The sequence below is a fragment of the Saimiri boliviensis genome, chromosome 6, assembly GCF_048565385.1.
Source record: "Saimiri boliviensis isolate mSaiBol1 chromosome 6, mSaiBol1.pri, whole genome shotgun sequence".
In the NCBI taxonomy this organism is placed as follows: domain Eukaryota; kingdom Metazoa; phylum Chordata; class Mammalia; order Primates; family Cebidae; genus Saimiri; species Saimiri boliviensis.
Window position 1 is genome coordinate 123716122 of NC_133454.1, and position 13581 is coordinate 123729702.

The window sequence follows — 13581 nt, forward strand, 5'->3', positions numbered from 1 at the left end:
AATTGCCTGAACCCAGGAGGCGGAGGTTGCGGTGAGCCGAGATCGCGCCATTGCACTCCAGCCTGGGCAACAAGAGCGAAACTCCGTCTCAAAAAAAAAAAAAAAAAAATACCCACCAAGTTAGCTGGGCGTGGTGGTGCGTGCCTGTAATCCCAGCTACTCAGGAGGCTGAGGCAGGAGAATTGCCTGAACCCAGGAGGCGGAGGTCGCGGTGAGCCGAGATCGCGCCATTGCACTCCAGCCTGGGTAACAAGAGCGAAATTCCGTCTCAAAAAAAAAAAAAAAAAAACCCCACAAACTGTTGATTGGCTCTACATTGTCCTTTGTATCACAAATACTAGAAATGTGAAAATAATGAGTGGACAGCTAATCAGGAGACTTTCAACAGTTGCCCCAGGCCTGGGCGTGACTCAAGTCCTGTACCTGTGCCTCTCTGGGCCAGCATACCTTGCATAGCTCTGACTGTTGTGAACTTTTTTTCTTTTTCTTTCTTTCTTTTTTTTTTGAGATGGAGTTTCGCTCTTGTTTCCCAGGCTGGAGTGCAGTGGTGCGATCTCGGCTCACTGCAAACTACTTCCCAGGTTCAAGTGAATCTCCTGCCCCAGCTTTCCAAGTAGCTGGGATTACAGGCGCCTGCCACCATGCCTGGCTAATTTTTTTGTATTTTAAGTACAGACAGGGTTTCACAATGTTGGCCAGGCTGGTCTCGGACTCCTGACCTCCGATATCTGCCTGCCTTGGCTTCCCAGTGTTTTGGGATTACAGGCGTGAGCCACCACACCTGGCCCCTCTTTTTTTTTCTTTTTCAAGACAGGGTCATTCAGTCGCCCAGGCTGCAGTGCAGAAGTACCATCACAGCTTACTGCAGCCTCGACCTCCCAGGCTCAAGAGATCCTCCTACCTCAGCCTCCCTAGTAGCTGGGACTACAGGCATGCGTCACCACACCGGCTAATTTTTTTGTATTTTTTGTAGAGCCAGGGTTTGCTATGTTGCCCAGGCTGGTCTTGAACTTCTGGGCTCAAGTGATCCTCGGCCTCCCAAATTGCTGGAATTACAGGCATGAGCCAGGACACCTCATTTTCTTTTTCTCAAGGGTTTCAAGGAACCCTTGGAATCCTTCCAAGGGTCCTAAATGACCCCCTGCTCCCACCTAGGAGGCATCATAATCTGTGGGTTCACTAGGCGTTGGGCTCAGAACTCCAGAGCCTCCAGAGTGCGAGTCCCAGCCTGCTCCTGAGAAGCGGGGTGATCTTGGCAGGCCGTTTCATTTCTCTTGACCCTACTTCCCTCATCTTTAAAGCAGGAAGAATCCAATCCACCTCACAGGTTGTTGTGCGAATCGAATGAGACAATTGATGTAAAGCGTTTGGCTAGGCGCCCAGCACACTCAAGAAGTAAGTAAGGCCTGGGGCTAGGCGCTGAGCCTCAGGCCTGTTCACCCAGCACTTAGGGAGGCTGAGGCGGGAGTAGCACTTGAGGTTGAGTTAGAGACCAGCCTGGCACCATAGTGAGACCCCCGTCTGTACAAAAAATAAAAGAATTAGGTGGGTGTGGTGGCTCGTGCCTGTTGTTCTAGCTATTCCAGAGGCTGAAGTGGGAAAATCACTTGAGCCCAGGGGGCCAAGACTGCAGTGAGCTATGATTATGCCACTGCACTCCAGCCTGGGCAATAGATCGAGACGCTGCCTTAAAAAAAAAAAAAAAAAAAAAAAAAGCTCAATAAAAGGTTATTTGAAAGATAAAAATTGGGCCAGGCACAGTGGCTCATGCCTGTAATCCCAGCACTTTGGGAGGCTCAGATGGGAGGATCACCTGAGGTCAGGAGTGCGAGACCACCTGGGACAACATGATGAAACCCCGCTTCTACTAAAAATACAAAAATTAGCCAGGTGTGGTGAATGCATGCCTGTAATTCCAGCTACTCGGGAGGCTGAGGCAGGAGAATCACTTGAACCTGGGAGGCGGATGTTGCAGTGAGCCAAGATTGCGCCACTGCACTCCAGCAGCCCAGGTGACAGAGTGAGACCCTCTCTCAAAAAAAAAAAGAAAAAAAAAAAAAGGAGGATAAAGATCTCTATTCTCTGCCATGCAGTAGGGAAGTAGCTGAGAGTTAAGTGTCAAATCCCAGTCCCGTCGCTAATGCTTCCTGTGACTGTGCCTCTCTGAGCCTCAGTTTTCTCATCAGTAGTATGGGAATAATGACCCTGCTTATTACCTATTGTGTGCAGACCCCAAGGGTTCTCCACACATTGTCGAGTGCCTGCAGCTTCACAGGTTAAGGAGCTGCGAAGACATCATCGGGGGAGTTTTTTTTTTTTTTTTGAGGAGTCTCGTCTTGCCCTGTCACCCAGGCTGGAATGCAATGACGCAATCTCGGCTCACCACAACCTCTGCCTCCCGGGTTCAAGCAATTCTCCTGCCTCAGCCTCCCGAATAACTGGGACTACAGGTGCATGCCACCATGCCCGGCTAATTTTTCTATTTTTTAGTAGAGATGGGGTTTTGCTATGTTGGCCAGGCTGGTCTTCAACTCCTGACCTCATGATCTGCCCGCCTCAGCCTCCCAATGTGCTGGGATTACAGGCATGAGCCACCGCTCCCGGCCTATCAGGGAGTTTTCAGTGGGCCCTAAGGGAGTCAAATCTGGGCTTCTGAGACAAAGAAAGAGTTGGAGGGTCCTGGTGTTCCTGGCCTAGACCAGGCTTGGGCTACAGCCGTGAAGGTGCTGTGATCAGGGGAAGTGGAGGCAACTGGCTCCAATGGGACACACTCTACTAGATGTGCTTGGGGTTTGGTGACACAGGTATTGAGGAGTGACAGCAGAGAGTGAAATGTATGCATGGATATAACTTCTGGAGAAGTTCGGGTAGCATCTATGCAAAGGTGGATTTTTGGTGTTAATAAGCGTGCATAGTGGCCTGCCATGTGATTATATCGTATCATCAGCTCTCACCCCTGGAGTTGGGAATCTTGTCTTTTTTTTTTTAATTTTATTTTTCAAAGATGGGGTTTCACCATGATGGCCAGGCTGGTCTTGAACTCTTGACCTCAGGTGATCCACCCACCTTGGCCTTCCAAAGTGTTAGGATTACAGGTGTGAGCCACCGCACCTGGCCAAGGGAATCTTGCCTTTTTACTTAACATGGGTAAGGAGCCCTGGTCAGCATAGGGAGCACAGATAATACTCAACACATGTTTTGGGAAGAAGTAAAGAAGTGAAGGCCGGGTGCGGTAACTCACACCTGTAATCCCAGTACTTTGGGAGGCTGAGGTGGGTAGATCACCTGAGGTCAGGAGTTTGAGACCAGCCAGGCCAACATGGTAAAATCCCATCTCTACTAAAAATATAAAAATTAGCCGGACGTGGTGGCAGACACCTGTAATCCCAGCTACTCGGAGGCCTGAGGCAGGAGACTCGCTTGAACCTAGGAGGCAGAGGTTGCAGTGAGCCAAGATCTCTCCACTGCATTCCAGCTTGGGCGACAGAGTGAGATTCTATCTCAAGGGGAAAGAGAAAGTGAAGGTAGGGAAGGATGGAGGAAGCTACCCTTTTCCTAGCTTCCTGGACACTGGTTTCCATTGTTTGAGCATAAACATGACCACAGCAGGCCTGAATTAGACCTAGATTTGCTTGGGAGTGACATAAATTCCTAAATACCAGTGACTTGAAGCAAAGGCTTAGGGCCAGGTGTGGTGGCTCGCGCCTGTAATCCTTGCACGTTGGGAGGTGGAGGCCGGTGGATCACTTGAGGTCAGGAACAATGCTCAGATAACCAAAAATTATCTGAACATAGTGGTTCATGCTTGTAGTCCCAGTTACTAGGGAGGCTGAGGCAGGAAGATCACTTGAACCCAGGAGGTGGAAGCTGGTAGGGAGCCATGATAATGCCACTGTATTCCAGCCTGGGTGACAAAGCCTGTCTCAAAAAGAAAATCCACCTTTGTGTTAGTGGTGATGGTTGCACAACTTGGTGAATGTATTAAAAACCGCTGACTGTTTACTTTAATTAAAAAACAAAAATAGGCCGGGCGCGGTGGCTCACGCCTGTAATCCCAGCACTTTGGGAGGCCGAGGCGGGTGGATCACGAGGTCGAGAGATCGAGACCATCCCGGTCAACATGGTGAAACCCCGTCTCTACTAAAAATACAAAAAATTAGCTGGGCATGGTGGCGCGTGCCTGTAATCCCAGCTACTCGGGAGGCTGAGGCAGGAGAATTGCCCGAACCCAGGAGGCGGAGGTTGCGGTGAGCCGAGATCGCGCCGTTGCACTCCAGCCTGGGTAACAAGAGCGAAACTCCGTCCCCCCCCCAAAAAAAAACAAAAAACCAAAAATAGAGACAAGGTCTCATTATATTGCCCAGGCTGGTCTCAAACTGGACTCAAGTAAACCTTCCGCCTCAGCCTCACATAGTGCTGGGATTACAAGCATGAGCCCCCACGCCCAGCCTTTGTACACTTTTATGGGCTGAATTTTATAATACGTGAATTGTATGTCAATTTGGCAAATCTATCTTTGATGAAGCCGAACAGTGTGGCCCAGTTCCCACAGGGACTAATTTAGGGAAGGGACAGGGAACTAGGAGAGAGGGCTGTTGTCCTCAGCTGTGGGACTGACTTGGGGCTTCAGCTGTGGGTCTTTTTTTTTTTTTTTGAGACGGAGTTTCGCTCTTGTTACCCAGGCTGGAGTGCAATGGCGCGATCTCGGCTCACCGCAACCTCCGCCTCCTGGGTTCGGGCAATTCTCCTGCCTCAGCCTCCTGAGTAGCTGGGATTACAGGCACACGCCACCATGCCCAGCTAATGTTTTTTTGTATTTTTAGTAGAGACGGGGTTTCACCATGTTGACCAGGATGGTCTCGATCTCTTGACCTTGTGATCCACCCACCTCGGCCTCCCAAAGTGCTGGGATTACAGGCTTGAGCCACCGCGCCCGGCCCAGCTGTGGGTCTTACTGAAGGTCGGAGTGATTTGGGCAGGGGCATCCCAGCGGGGACCATGGTCTGGTTGATGCTGAAGAGGGAGGAGCCTGGAGGACCTGCAACTGGGGATCAGGGTGACTTTGGCGTTGCAGGGAATGGGGACAGAGGCTTGGAGAGAAGTCGCTGGGGAGATGAGGGGACCACACGGGGATCTGGGCCAGCTTCATATGAACCAAACCCCTCCCAAGGCTGATGGGAAGGGCAGGGTAGTGAGCGGCTCCTGGGAGGCATGGAGGCCTCAAAGTCCCTCTGCTCAGAGGTGACCCTCGAGTGGCCCACACTGCTTGCTGTCCGTCCAATGTCCTTTCTCTCTCTCCCTGACTAACAAAACTCTTAATTTTTATTTAGACACATGGCAGCCTGGAAATGAAGTTGATACTTCTCAGCTTCCCTTGCAGCTGGTATGACCCTGTGACTAAGTCTTGTCCATGAGATGTAAGTGGACGGGATGCATGGCAGCTTCCAGAAAAGCCTTCTTGGCAGACAGCTGGCATGTGCCTTTTTTTTTTTTTTTTTTGATGGAGTTTCACTCGTTGCCCAGGCTGGAGTGCAGTGGCACAGTCTCTGCTCACTGCAACCTCCACCTCCAGTGTTCAAGTGATTCTTCTGCCTCCGCTTCCCGAATAGCTGGAATTACAGGCACCCACCACCATGCCCGGCTGATTTTTGTATTTTTGGTAGAGACAGGGTTTCACCATGTTGGCCAGGCTGGTCTTGAGCTCTTGACCTCAGATGATCTGCTGGCCTTGGCCTCCCAAAGTGCTGGGATTACAGGTGTGAGCCACTGTGCCTGGCAGGCATGGGCCTTTATGTCCTGTTCCTCATTTTCTCCTTCTTGCTGGCTGGATGATGCATGTGACAGTTGGAACTCAAGCAGCCAGAGTGGTAAGTAAAGACATGTGTTTAAAGTGGCAGAGCAGCAAGACAGAAGGAATAATCATGCGGCGGCCTACTGGCTCAGGGTCTCTCGTGCATACCTGTGAGCTCAGCCTTTGTTTTGTTTTTGTTTTTTTGAGAGACGACTTCTCTCAGTGTTGCCCAGGCTAGTCTGAAACTCTTCGGCTCAAGTGACCCTCCTGTCTTGGCCTCCCAAAGTGCTGGGATTACAGGCATGAGACACTATGCCTGGCCCTGAGACAGATCTTTAACCTCAGTGACTTCTCACCAAAAGAAGCTGATTCTCTCCTCTGAGCATTGCAATCCTCTTGTCATTATGAGTGGCCTGACCAGGTGTTCAGGGGTCCACTTGCCCGCCTGTGTCCTCACCGGTACATAGGGATGTCCCTTCAGTGGCTGTTTGCTGAGAGTCATCTCTGCAGCAGACACTGTGCCAGCCTCTGGGGACTGAGCGGTGAATATGCTGTGCATGGGCCCTGCAGGCACCAGGAAGGGTGTTCCAGGGGAGGGAGTAGCCACTGCCAAGGTCTACAGGCCAGGAAGATGAAGGAGTTCTGGGCTGAGCAGTGGTGACGGAGGGCAGAGGTGGGGTATCGCCCAGCAGCTGCGCTCACTCGGGTTCTCTGGGTAGAGAGCGGGTGTTTCCAGCATTTGGCTAGGGGCAGCTTCCAGCTTTGGAGACATTTCTATTTTTGTTTCTTCTTGGGCTCCTTATTCGGGGCTTATTCCAAAATGCCAGGCCAGAGGGATCTGGTGGTTTTATTGGTCTCAGGAAATTCTGAGACCAAGCTGACTTGTACACTTTTAGAGACTGAATTTTATGACATGTGAATTGTACGCCAGTTTGGCAAATCTGTCTTTGATGAAGCCGACCAGTGTGGCCCAGTTCCCACATGGAGAATTCAGGGCAGGGACGGGGAGCCAGGTGCGAGGGCCATTGCCTCGGAGCCACCTGTGACCTGGGCTGTGTTCTCCGCTGTGGCTGCCAACTGGAGTTGAGTTTTACCTTTTGGATTTCTTTTTGCCAGTTTAATGGCACCTCGGAGCTGTCTTTAATGTGTGTGTCTTCAGTTACGAGGGCAACTGGTAGCCATGGGGCTTGGCCCTGGGTTTCTACCTTGTTCGCTAATTGGGTGCTGGGCTCCAGCCTTGCCGTCCCACCCGACAGCAACAAGGAGTGGACTGCAGCCGGGCGCGGTGGCTCACGCCTGTAATCCCAGCACTTCGGGAGGCCAAGGCGGGTGGATCACCTGAGGTCAGGAGTTCGAGACCAGCCTGACCAACATGGAGAAACCCCGTCTCCACTAAAAATGCAAAATTATCTGGGTGTCATTATACATACCTGTAATCCCAGCTACTTGGGAGCCTGAGGCAGGAGAATTGCTTGAATCTGGGAGGCAGAGGCTGCAGTGAGCCGAGATCACGCCACTGCCCTCCAGCCTGGGTGACAGAGCAACACTCTGTCTCAAAAAAAAAAAAAAAAAAAAAAAAAAAGCCGGGCGCGGTGGCTCAAGCCTGTAATCCCAGCACTTTGGGAGGCTGAGGCGGGTGGATCACAAGGTCGAGAGATCGAGACCATCCTGGTCAACATGGTGAAACCCCGTCTCTACTAAAAATACAAAAAATTAGCTGAGAATGGTGGCACGTGCCTGTAATCCCAGCTACTCAGGAGGCTGAGGCAGGAGAATTGCCTGAACCCAGGAGGCGGAGGTTGCGGTGAGCCGAGATCGCGCCATTGCACTCCAGCCTGGGTAACAAGAGTGAAACTCCGTCTCAAAAAAAAAAAAAAAAAAAAAAGGAGTGGAACTGGGGGGTGAAGGGGGTTGTGGGTAGAGGGAGGCTGGGAGATTGTGAGCTCTCAGAGCCAGAAGAGGATGAGATTTCAGCCTCGGCTGCCCTACTTGCCCCATTCTCTTCTGAGCCTCACTTTCCTGGCTTCTGAAATAGGAGTTCATTTATTCAAAAACACACACACACAAAATCTGCCTTCAGTATCTTGCACCACTTCCTGGCTGTGTTGTCCTAAGCAAGTGACCTAACTGCTCTGGGCATCAATTTTTTTTTTATTGTAAAATGGGGATAACCAGTAGCTCCTGTATTTTACAGCTGAGGAGGGGATTAAGTGATTGAGACATGTAAAGTGCTTAGAATGGAGCCCCGCACAGATCAGTGGGCAGCGGACAGCAGAGCTCTCATGGACCCAGCGGGCTCAGCACAACTGCAGTGCTCTCTGCACTGCAATTGTGAATGGGCCCATGATGGTTTCCACTGAGAGGCAAGCAGGCAAAGCAAACACGGGAAGGCGGCCGCAGAGTGGAACCCTGCTGTGGGAGGAGGGTGGGGGCTGTTTTACAAGAGAAAGGACTTTTCTGTTTTTTGAGACAGGATCTCACTTTGTCACCCAGGCTGGAGTGCAGTGGTGTGATCAGAGCTCATTACAGGCTTGCACTCCTGGGCTTAAGTGATGCTCCTGCCTCAGCTTCCCTTGTTGCTGGGACGACAGGCGTGCTCCATCATGCAAGGCTAATTTTTGGATTTTTTTTGTAGCGGTGAGGTGTCACCATGTTGCCCAAGTTGGTCTTGAACTCCTGGGCTCAAGCGATCCTCTTGCCTCCACCTCACAAAGTGCTGGAAAGCTACTCGGGAGGCTGAGGCAGGAGAATCTCTTGAACCCGGGAGGCGGAGGTTGCAGTGAGCCAAGATCGTGCCATTGCACTCCAGCCTGGGCAACAAGAGCGAAACTCTGTCTCCAAAAACAAAAAACAACAAACAAAAAACGAAGTGCTGGGAGTGCAGGTGTGAGCGACTGTGCTGCATCATGAGAAAGGGGTGGCTGAGACCAGTATGGGAGAAGGAACTGCTGTTGGAAAGGAGGTGTGTGTATGTGTGAATGTGTGTGTCTGAATGTGAGCATGTGTGATTGTGTGTCTGAATGTGAGTGTGAGCGTGCAAGTATGTGTGATCATAAAAGTGTGTGTGTCTGTGTGTGTGAGCATATGGGCGTGTGTCTGAGTGTGACTGTGTATGACTGTGTGTGTGACCATGCAAGAGTCTGCGAATGTGAGTGGGTGAGCATGTATGTGTGTGTGAGCATGTGTGAATGTGTGAGCATGTATGAATGTGTGTGAGCACGTGTGTGAGCATGTTTGTGTATGTGTGAATGAGCATGTGAATGTATGTGAGCGTGTGAATATATGAGTGTGCAAGCATGTGTAAATGTGTGTGTGAGCATGTGTGAATGTGTGAGGTGTGAGCATGTGTGAATGTGTGAGCATGTGAATGTGTGTGTGTGAATGTGAGCGTGTGAATGTATGAGTGTGTGAGCATGTGTAAATGTGAGCACGTGTGAATGCGTGAGGTGTGGCATGTGTGAATGTGAGCGTGTGAGCATGTGAATATGTGAGGTGTGTGCATGTGTGAATGTGTGAGCATGTGTGAATGTGAGCGTGTGAATGTGTGAGCATGTGCGAATGTGTGAGCATGTGTGAATGTGTGAGGTGTGAGCGTGTGTGAATGTGTATGAGTGAGCCTGTGTAAATGTGTGTGAGCATGTGTGAATGTGTGAGGTGTGAGCATTTGTGAATGTAAGCATGTGTGAATGTGAGCATGTGTGAATGTGGGCATGTGAATGTGTGTGTGTGAATGTGAGTGTGAGCATGTGTGAATGTGTATGAGCATGTGTAAATGTGTGTGAGCATGTGTGAATGTGAGTGAGCCTGTGTAAATGTGTGTGAGCATGTGTGAATGTGTGAGGTGTGAGCATGTGTGAATGTAAGCATGTGTGAATGTGTGAGCATGTGTGAATGAGCGTGTGTGAATGTGTGTGTGAATGAGTGTGAGCATGTGTGAATGTGCATGAGTGAGCATGTGTGAATGTGTGTGAGCATGTGTGAATGTGTGTGTGAGCATGTGTGAATGTGTGTGAGCATGTGTGAATGTGTACGTGAGCATATGTGAGCATATTTGAGTGTGAGAGCATGTGTGAATGTGTGAGCATGTGTGAATGTGTGTGTAAGTATGTGCGAGTGTGTGAATGCGAATGTGTGTGTGTGAAGTGTGAATGTATGTCAGTGTGTGTGAATGTGTGTGTGAACGTGAGTGTGTGGGTGGGTGAGCATGTGTGAGCGTGTGTGAATGTGAACGTGTAGGGAGTTGAGGAGGGTGTGACTCGGATGTTGAGTTCCAGGCTGAGGCATGGGCAACGCAGAGGTGCGGAGCAGGGGAGAGTGATTGAGCAACCATCGTGGCCAGAGCAGAGGGAGGAGGAAGGATGAGGTCAGGGTGATGAGGGGCCCCTCTCCAGGGCCTTGAAGGTCATGGTGAGCGGGTGAGTCACCAAAACACAGGGAAAAACCACTGGAGAGCTTTCAGCTGGGCAGGACCATGAGCCAGGCAGTTTCTGAGTGACTTCTTGAGTGTGGCGTGGGGGCGTGAAAGCTGCCTGGAGGAGGAATGCGGCTTGGGGTCCAGCATGGCTTGGAAGTAGAGAGAGAGGCACAGCGCGTGCCCCTGGAGCATGGGCGTGTCTGGGGAGAACAGGAAGGGAGAGCCGGCCAGTGTCAGGTAGTGGGGGCTGGGCTGGGCCTCAGTCTTCAGTTGGGGGACCCCAGGCCCTGCAGGCTGCACTCTGAGTCACGGGCATCCGGACGGGCACTGGGTAGGTGGCCCTGAGCCCCACCCTTCCTGGCTGTGGCTTCCCACTGCCTCCTGCCTCCTTGGGACCGCTGCCCTAGGCATGATTGCTCTAGTCCAACCCCAGCTCCACTGCTTTCACCCTCGAGTGGTGGGTGGGGAGGCGCCCTTTTTCAGACACTTGGTGCACACCCAGCACCAAAGTGTCAGCTGCCCGCAAGGCTTTGGAGGCTGTTTTTCGTTTTTTGAGCCTGGGGCCCTGAATCATCTGGTTAGAGAGCTGGGCCCCAGCCAGGCCACAAGGGTGCCAGGCCACGAGGGGTGCAATCTCGGCTCACTGCAATCTCCGCCTCCCAGTTTCAAGCGATTCTCATGCCTCAGCCTCTCACCTGGCGCCTGCCACCATACCTGGGTAATTTTTGTAATTTTTAATAGAGACGGGGTTTCTCCATATTGGCCAGGCTGCTTGAACACCTGATCCTCAGTGTTGGGATTACAGGTGTGAGCCACTGCGTCTGGCTTCTTATGTACTCTTGACATTGTTTTGTCTTGAGACAGGATCTTGCTCTGTTGCTCAAGCTTGAGTGCAGTAGTGTGATCACAAGTCACTGCAGCCTTGACCTTCCTGGCTCAAGGGATACTCCCACCACAGCTTCCTGAGTAGCTGGGACCACAGGGACCCACCACCACACCCAGTTAAATTTTTAGTTTTTTTCAAACAGATGGGGTCTTGCTATATTGCCCAGGCTGGTCTCTAACTACTGGGTTCAAGCTGTCTTCCTGCCTCGGCCTCCCACGTTGCTTGGATGACAGGCATGAGCCACCACACCCCGCCTCATTCTTGACATTTTTGATCATGTGCAAGTATCTTAAAAAAAATTTTTTTTTTGAGACAGAGTCTTGCTCTGTTGTCCAGGCTGGAGTGCAGTGACATAATTTCAGCTCACTGCAACCTCTACCTCCTGGGTTCAAGCAATTCTCCTGCTTTAGCCTCCCAAGTAGCTGGGATTACAGGTGCCCGCCACCACACCTGGCTAATTTTTTGTAGTTTTAGTAGAGACGGGGTTTCACCACGTTCGCCAGGCTAGTCTTGAATTCCTGACTTCAAGTGATCCGCCTGCCTCGGCCTCCCAAAGTACTGAGATGACAGGTGTGGGCCACCGCACCTGGCCTGAAAATAAATCTTAAGGGAAAAATCCAGGGACCACTTCTGCCCTTTTAAGAACACCCCTTGCCAGGCGCGGTGGCTCACGCCTGTAATCCCAGCACTTTGGGTGGCCGAGGCGGGTGGATCACGAGGTCAAGAGATCGAGACCATCCTGGTCAACATGGTGAAACCCCCATCTCTACTAAAAATACAAAAAATTAGCTGGGCATGGTGGCGCGTGCCTGTAATCCCAGCTACTCAGGAGGCTGAAGCAGGAGAATTGCCTGAACCCAGGAGGTGGAAGTTGCAGTGAGCTGAGATCGCGCCATTGCACTCCAGCCTGGGTAACAAGAGCGAAAAACTCCGTCTCAAAAAAAAAAAAAAAAAAAAAAGAACACTCCTCAACACCTAATTGAGCCCCGGAATCCCCAAAGCTCACCATCAGCTGAAGAGGGGAGCCCCCCTCTGGCCTCCCACTCCTCCCGGCAGACTCCCTCTGCCTGGCTCAGCTGAAGCGAGTCAGATAACCAGATGGAGGTGCAGCCAGGCTTGTCTGGGGCGAGGGATGTGAGAGTGATAGAGACACGGCCCTGCCCCCGAGGCCTGAGGAAGGGTGTGACTCAGAGATCTTGAGCAAGACGGAGGCCCTCAGCCACCAGGTGAGCCTCTGTCACGGCACTTGGCTAACCCTGCAGGAGCTGCTTCGCCTGCCCAGGACTGGTGCTCCTGAGAGATGCCTGCGCAGCGCGGATATGCAAATAGGAATAAGCTTTGCTGAGTGGACTGATGCCTTGATATTATTATTATTATTATTTTACCATTATAAAATAATTTATTAAAATTCGGGAAGGGATAGGTGGGGTGTGGTGAGTCACGCCTGTAATCCCAGCACAGTGGGAGCCTGAGGCAGGTGGATCACTTGAGGTCATGAGTTTGGACCAGCCTGGTATACAAGGTGAAACCCCATCTCTTCTAAAAATACAAAAATTAACCAGGCGTGGTGACGGTGAGTGCCTGTAGTCCCTCGGGAGGCTGAGGCATGAGAATTGCTTGAACCCAGAGCGGAGATTGTGGTGAGCTGAGATCGCACCACTGCACTCCAGCCTAGGCAACAGAATGAGTAAGATGCCATCTCCAAAAAAATAAAATAAAAAAAAAATAATAATAATTGCTGGGCATGGTGGCTCATGCCTGTAATCCCAGCACTTCCGGAGGCCAAGGCAGGCAGATCATGAGGTCAAGAGATCGAGACCATCCTGGCCAACATGGTGAAACCCCATCTCTACTAAAAACACAAAAATTAGCTGAGTGTGGTGGCGAGCACCTGTAGTCCCAGCTACTTGGGAGGCTGAGGTAGGAGAATCACTTGAACCCAGAAGGCAGAGGTTTCAGTGAGCTGAGATTGCGCAGTCTGGCAACAGACCAAGATTCCGTCTCAAAAAAAAAAAATAATAATAATAAATTCAGAAAGGGTTAATTCAGCATAGTTTTTTTTTGGGGGTGGGGCGGGGATATGGAGTCTCACGTTGTCACCTAGGCTGGAGTGGCACGATCTCAGGTCACTGTAACCTCTGCTTCCTGGGTTCACGTGATTCTCCTGCCTCAGCCTCCTGCGTAGCTGGGACTACATGCATGTGCCACGACACGGCTAAATTTTGTATTTTAAGCAGTGATGGGGTTTCACCATGTTGGCTAGGCTGTTCTCGAACTCATGACCTCAGGTGATCTGCTGGCGTCAGCCTCTCAAAGTTCTGGAATTACAGGTGTGAGCCACCTACCCCAGGTTTTTTTGTTTGTTTGTTTGCTTTGAGACTAAGTTTAGCTTTCGTTGCCCAGGTTGGAGTGCAATGGCGCAATCTCAGCTCACTGCAATCTCTGCCTCCTGGGTTCAAGCAATTCTTCTGCCTCGGCCTCTGGAGTGGC